The sequence below is a fragment of the Triticum dicoccoides genome, chromosome 6B, assembly GCF_002162155.2.
Source record: "Triticum dicoccoides isolate Atlit2015 ecotype Zavitan chromosome 6B, WEW_v2.0, whole genome shotgun sequence".
NCBI classification, from domain to species: Eukaryota; Viridiplantae; Streptophyta; class Magnoliopsida; order Poales; family Poaceae; genus Triticum; species Triticum dicoccoides.
Window position 1 is genome coordinate 313755722 of NC_041391.1, and position 6634 is coordinate 313762355.

Below are 6634 nucleotides of genomic sequence, written 5' to 3' on the forward strand. Positions count from 1 at the left end.
GAGAGAGCCATCAGAACAAACCTACACTTCCAACTTACCATTTCTAAGAGAGAACCACCTACTCATGTGTTGAGGCCAATATATTTCATTCCTACCATATGAATCTTGATCTCTAGCCTTCCCCAAGTTGCTTTCCACTCAAATCTTCTTTCCACCAGATCCAAAACCTATGAGAGAGAGTTGAGTGTTGGGGAGACTATCATTTGAAGCACAAGAGCAAGGAGTTCATCATCAACACACTATTTGTTACTTCATGGAGAGTGGTGTCTCCTAGATTGGCTAGGTGTCACTTGGGAGCCTCCGACAAGATTGTGGAGTTGAACCAAGGAGTTTGTAAGGGCAAGGAGATCGCCTACTTCGTGAAGATCTACCGCTAGTGAGGCAAGTCCTTCGTGGGCGACGGCCATGGTGGGATAGACAAGGTTGCTTCTTCGTGGATCCTTCGTGGAAGGAGCCCTCCGTGGACTCGCGCAACCGTTACCCTTCGTGGGTTGAAGTTTCCATCAACGTGGATGTACGATAGCACCACCTATCGGAACCACACCAAAAACATCCGTGTCTCCAATTGTGTTTGAATCCTCCAAACCCTTCCCTTTACTTTCTTGCAAGTTGCATGCTTTAATTTCCGCTACCTATATACTCTTTGCATGCTTGCTTGAATTGTGTGATGATTGCTTGACTTGTCCTAAAGTAGCTAAAATCTTCCAAACTCTAAAATTGGGAAAAGGTTAAGTTTTTAATTAGTCAAGTAGTCTAATCACCCCCCCTCTAGACATACTTCAAGGTCCTACAGCCGTCACCTCCAGTTCCCGGAGCCTTACCAACCTCTTCCAGACAAAAGCAAGACGCCGGTCGGTGAGCCTCTTATGGAACTAGCCGGAGCTAGGCGAAGACGGCGAGGAGCGTGACAGAGCGAGGGTCCAGATTCAGCAGATGGATCTGGTAATGCGACATCACGACATTGAAGAAAGGGGAGAAGGGAGGAATCATCCCAGCAAGAAGAGCATGGAGATAGATGGGAATGTCGGTGGCACTCATCTCTCTGGTACACCAAGACGCAGGGCGGACAGCCGTTGCCTTCCTCTCATTGGAATAGGCGGCGAGCGCATGGTGAACCTTGTCCAGCCCCTCCTTATTGATCACCGTCGACTGCTCAAGGGCCAGCTCCAGGGCCGGCGGAGGACCGGCCGGTGCACGCGGCTGCCCCTTCTTCTTCCTCGGCTTGGGGGCCATGGAGAACACCAAGAGAGGGCAAGGCACTGGCAACAGATCTATGGACATGGCGACGATACTGGGAAGGAGGAAACAAGAGCCGAGAACAGTACTCTGCGAAGGGAGAGTTGCACTGACAACGGGCGGCTACTGGGTCTACCGGATATCAAGGCGGCGTGGGGAAATGGAGATGCCCACGTCCCATCAACTGCCACGTGTCTTCAGGGCCACATGCCGATGGGGCCCGCGGCGCTCCGCCCTTGCCTTTTGGCTTCGCCTAGAAGCCAAGTCCGAGCGCGCCTTGGGCCCGGGGGCTACTGTCGGCGTCCTAGATTCGGGGGTATCCAGTCCTGCCTGCCTGCGGCCTGCCACGTGGCCTCAACAACGGCCAGGTACGACCCAGCATCAACACCAACACCACAAGACCCTCGCGAGGGGCCTAGCCTCGCGAGGCAGATGCCGCCAAGACCCCCGAAGGAAGTGGCCTCCTCAGGAGGGCTCCTGAGGGGCGGAGAGTTCTATGCAGCTACCTCATGAGGCTTAGCTGACGTGAGCCAAGACGACCAAGGCCACGCGGGCACCAAGCGGGTGCCGGGCAGGTGCAGAGCGCAGGTTTCCTCTTCGGTGCAAGGGAGGCAAGCCACAGGTGCGGAGTATCGAGGAATCAGCCAAAGGTTTCCATTCTGGTGCAACAAGACCAAGACCGCTAGGACGGCAGGACGGAGGTCATCACCGATCCCACCGCAGCGTCACGACCAGAGGCTTTTCATAGGCGAAGACCACTTTTGTCAGGATAGACTGTACTACTTGTCCCCTTTCAAATCCCGCCATTGTGGAATCCCTTCCCGCTCATATTTGGGAAGAGTACCAAGGCCACTATATATAGGACTTAGCCACCACCATAGAGGAGGACCGAAACCAGAACAAGTAGAGCACCACACCAGCCTAAGAACACCTCACCTCCTGAGGCTTGCTCGTCCTTGTACTAGTCCATGCATAGCCCCTCGAGGCAATCCACCACACCACACTAGATTAGGGTATTACACCACAATGGTGGCCTGAACCAGTATAAATCTCTGTGTCTTTGTGTCTCTTTGAGCTCGACGCGCTAGGCTAGGCAGGATCGCGAGTAGGCAGGCTAGGCAGGTTGAGATCTCCGCATGCACCCAAGAGTTCTAACCTCTCTAGGGTTTCCGGATCCCGAATCCGATAGCGGACCCTACGGAGTTCTTCCGAGCATACACGGAGGCCATCTGGGCGCCGTGCGGAGACGACAAGGCCATGGCAAATTGGCTCCCTATGGCACTCACAGGTGTGCCTCGCTACTGGCTGCTCGACCTGTCGGAGTCTTTGGTGATCTCTTGGGAAGAGTTGCGCAAGTTGTTCATTGCGCTTCGCGGCTCCGGTGCCCCACACCATCACGGCCATCCTCAGCGGGTCACGGGCACCCGTTTCAAGCCGCCACGTCAAGCAGTTCTTCCGCCAGATGGGGGCTTCTCTATCCCCCTGTGGGGCCCATCCGAGCTGGGCGGTGCCCAAGGCCGAGCTCACGTTCGACTCCAGGGATCACCCCAAGACCACGGCTGGTGCCGGGACGCTGCCCATGATCTGCACCCCCACCATCTGCAACATAGTAGTCACCAGGACCCTTATCGATGGCGGTGCCGGCCTCAACGTCCTCTTAGTGGAGGCAGCCGGCCTGCTTCACGTGCCTCATGACCGGCTCCTCTCCACCAAGCAAAGAAGTAGGTGAGGACCGCTCTCTCGCCCCAGGAGACAAAGTGCGTGATGACTGGGTCATGTATTTTGATGGCGCATTCGCACGCCAGGGCGCGAGGGCTGGAGCCGTGCTCATCTCGCCCACCCAAGACAAGCTCTACTATGTTGTGCAGCTCTGCTTCCAGCACGACGAGAAGGTCTCCAACAACATCACTGAATTCGAGGGCTTGATCATTGGTCTCAAGGCCGCGGTTACCCTGGGGGTCTGGCGCCTGACCTTCAGGGGCGACTCCCAGCTCCTCATCAACTTCTCCAAAGAGGAGTACATGCCAAAGGACGAGCACATGGAGGCATACCTCGAGGAGGTATGCAAAACTGAGAAACAATTCTTAGGTTTGGAGTTGCCACACGTACCGTGCGACACGAACAAGGAGGCGGACGACATCGCTAAGAAGGCATCCCGGCGCCTCCCCAAGTAGCCTGGTGTCTTCGAGGAGCGGCTCTCCAGGCCGTCGGTAGCTCCCCCGATTCCCGAGCTGGTGCTACCTCAAGAGGAGCTGCCTGTGGCACCCACTGTGGGCACCCCAGCCTGTGGCCCCGCTTCAAGGGACCGTCTTCTCCTCGCGCTCGAGCCTAAGGAGGGGTGCTAGACTGAGGAATTCAAGTCGTACCTGCTTCCGGGCACCCTGCCGGAGAAGGAAGAGGATGCAGAGTGTGTGGCTCGCCAGGCCACCGCATACTCCAACCAGGATGGCGAGCTCTATCGGAGGCGCCCGAACGACGTCTCCCTGCGGTACCTCTCTAAGGAGCAGGGGTGCGAGCTGCTAGACAACATTCACGGTGGGGATTGTGGGCATCACTCCTCATCGCGCACCCTCATAGGCAAGGCGTTCCATAGCGTGTTCTATTGGCCCACTGCGCTCAATGACGCTGCTGAACTGGTAAGATCTTGTGAAGCCTATCAATTCCATGCTAAACAAATCCACCAGCCCGCTCAAGGCCTCAAGACCATCCCGCTCTCATGGCCATTTGCGGTCTGTGGGTTGGACATCTTGGGCCTGTTTCCTCGAGCGCCCAAGGGCTACCGCTACCTCTACGTCACCATCGACAAGTTCACCAAGTGGGCAGAGGTGGAAGCTGTCCGCACCATCCTGGACGGCTCTGCAGTCAAGTTCATCAAGGGCCTCGTGAGCCGCTTTGGGGTGCCCAACCGCATCATCACCGACAACGGCTCCCAGTTCAAGAGAAACCTCTTTAAAATATATTGTGCTAACCTTGGGAAGCAGATATGCTACGCTTCGGTGGCGTACCCACGGAAAAATGGCCACGCCAAGCGCGCCAACGCGGAGATCTTGAGGGGCCTCAAGGCAAGGAGCTTCAAGAAAAAGCTCGAGGCCTCCGGTAGGGGGCTGGCTCAATAAACTCCCGTCCATGCTATGGTCTAACCGCACCACCGCGACCAAGCTACAGGCGAGACCCCGTTCTTCCTTGTCTATGGAGTTGAGGCGGTCCTCCCTCACGAGGTCAGGTATCACTCCCCGCGGGTGCTGGTATTCGAGGAGGCGCGTCAGGATGCCTCGCGGGAGATGGACCTCATGTTGGGGGGGGGGGACGTCATCGCCAAGCCTCGCTCTGAGCTGCGAGGTACCAGCAGGTGCTACGATGGTACCACTGCCGCAACATCTGTTCAAGGACCCTCGAGGTGGGTGACCTCGTCCTGAGGTGGGTGCTCTCCAGGGAAGGGCTTCACAAACTCTCCCCCATGTGGGAGGGCCCGTTCAGGATCGCCCGTGTCTCCAGGCCTGGCGTCGCGCACCCTGGATACGCAGGACGGGGTCCCCATCCAGAATGCCTTGAACATCCAGCATCTCCGGAAGTTCTACCCGTAAAGAAGGCTCCGCACCTGTGAAGGTCTCCGCTCGTGACACTCTCACGTAATAATGAGTTGGGGCTGTACACGCCCCGGAGTCTCCTGAGCGTCGTCCTTGGGCCTCATGGGGGATCCTACCCATGTGCTAGTGGCAACACTTTGCTCCGCGCTGGTGAGAAGAATAGCATAGGTGTCGGGCGCGGCTGTTCTTTTGCTTGCTTTCTATATCTGATTTGCGACTTCTTGAATAGATTTTGGAGTTTTAGAGTCTCTTTTTGAAGGTTGGGAGTTTTTCTTCTTGCCTCGTTCGTTCTCTCAGGCCTTGCCTCAGGAGTAGTGGTAGTTTCCCGTTGCTCCTCCTCACGTGCCCCGCGCGCGGGGGCTGGGCAGGTGTGTGCCGCTTCAGGCTTGCCCGCGAACGCACCTCGCCAAAGCCCCAGTCCCTGGCCTTGTGGCGTATCTATCCTCATGCGACGCTCTCGAACAAGCTCGTAGGCACTGTTCCTCAGGGCCTAGTAGTCCTACAGCTGCAAGGGCCCCCTCCTGAGGCCTGGTGACCCTGAGTCACCTGTCGACAAGGAGTGCTCCCGTGGCGCGGAAGTTCATCACAGGAACCCTGAGCTAAGTTGTCCTAATCACAATCAATGGCAACACGAGTATCAGGAGGAAACATAGAAATAATAACATAACGGCGCAAGCGCCATAGTCGATTACACGCCCTAGTAGGGGCCCCCTACTTCTTCTTTCTTTTTTTTGCAGCAGAAAGAAAAGAACAAAAGCAAGTGCACAACGAAGGCAGCTCCTGAGGCCCGGCCGTAGCAGCGCTCGGGCTCACTCATAGTCCTCCTCCCTCTTCACCGGGTGTGACACCCCAAAATTTTAACCTTGTTTTTTTGATTAAAATTTTGCCAGGAAATTAAAACTCTTATTTTCTGGACTCACTTTTGATTTTTTTGAAACATTTCCTTTCTTATCATCATGGAGTTTTTACCTCAAGTGAAATACTTCTCAATATTATTGGACTCGTTTAACCTCTCAAGAAAAACTTTTCTTTTATTAGTAGAACTAATTACATAATTAATTTGCTTGATCTTTATTTTCTTGAAAAATGGTTTTTCAAGGTTATATGGCCATATTTGAACTACAACCATTTGATAAATTCACTTAAAATTCCAACCAAAATTGATGTCAGGTGATGTTTTTAAATAACTTTTATGCAAAAATATCTTTTATTCATAAAATATTTTGAGCTCTGCACCCAATTTTCTTCTCTGGTCCAGTGGGCAATTTTGCACTACAACTCATTTAAATACTTCTTTCTAGCCTCCACCAAAAGTATGGGATGCTGGTAGTAGCTTATGATTCAACTTTATGCAAAAAAAACAGTGTTGTTCTTTGAAAATTTTGAGTGAATCAACCTCATCTTCATTCTGGTCCATCATGATGGTTTGTACATCAACCATATTCTTGCTTGCTCTTTGGCCCTTGAGTTTTCTCCTTCTTGTAGTGCTCCTTGCCAAACCCTTAAGTCCAAGAGAGTGGACCCATTGGATGATTCTAAGTGCTTGCAATCATGCCCTCTTCTTTCTGTCAAAAACTGAAGTTTTGCAAAACTTGCACTAACAAGTTTCTCCTTTTAACAAAATAACTTCACCACCCTCTCATGCATCCAAGGAGACACTAGCCTGGGGATTTTGGCCACTCCAAGAAAAGCCTAGGTGCCTGTGGCATTTTGCAAACACCTGGAGTGCATGGACAGAAAGGCGGTTCGCCGGCATCCTCATCCACCACCGCAAACCGACCTCGTCGCGCTACAAAAGGAGGCCCCCGATC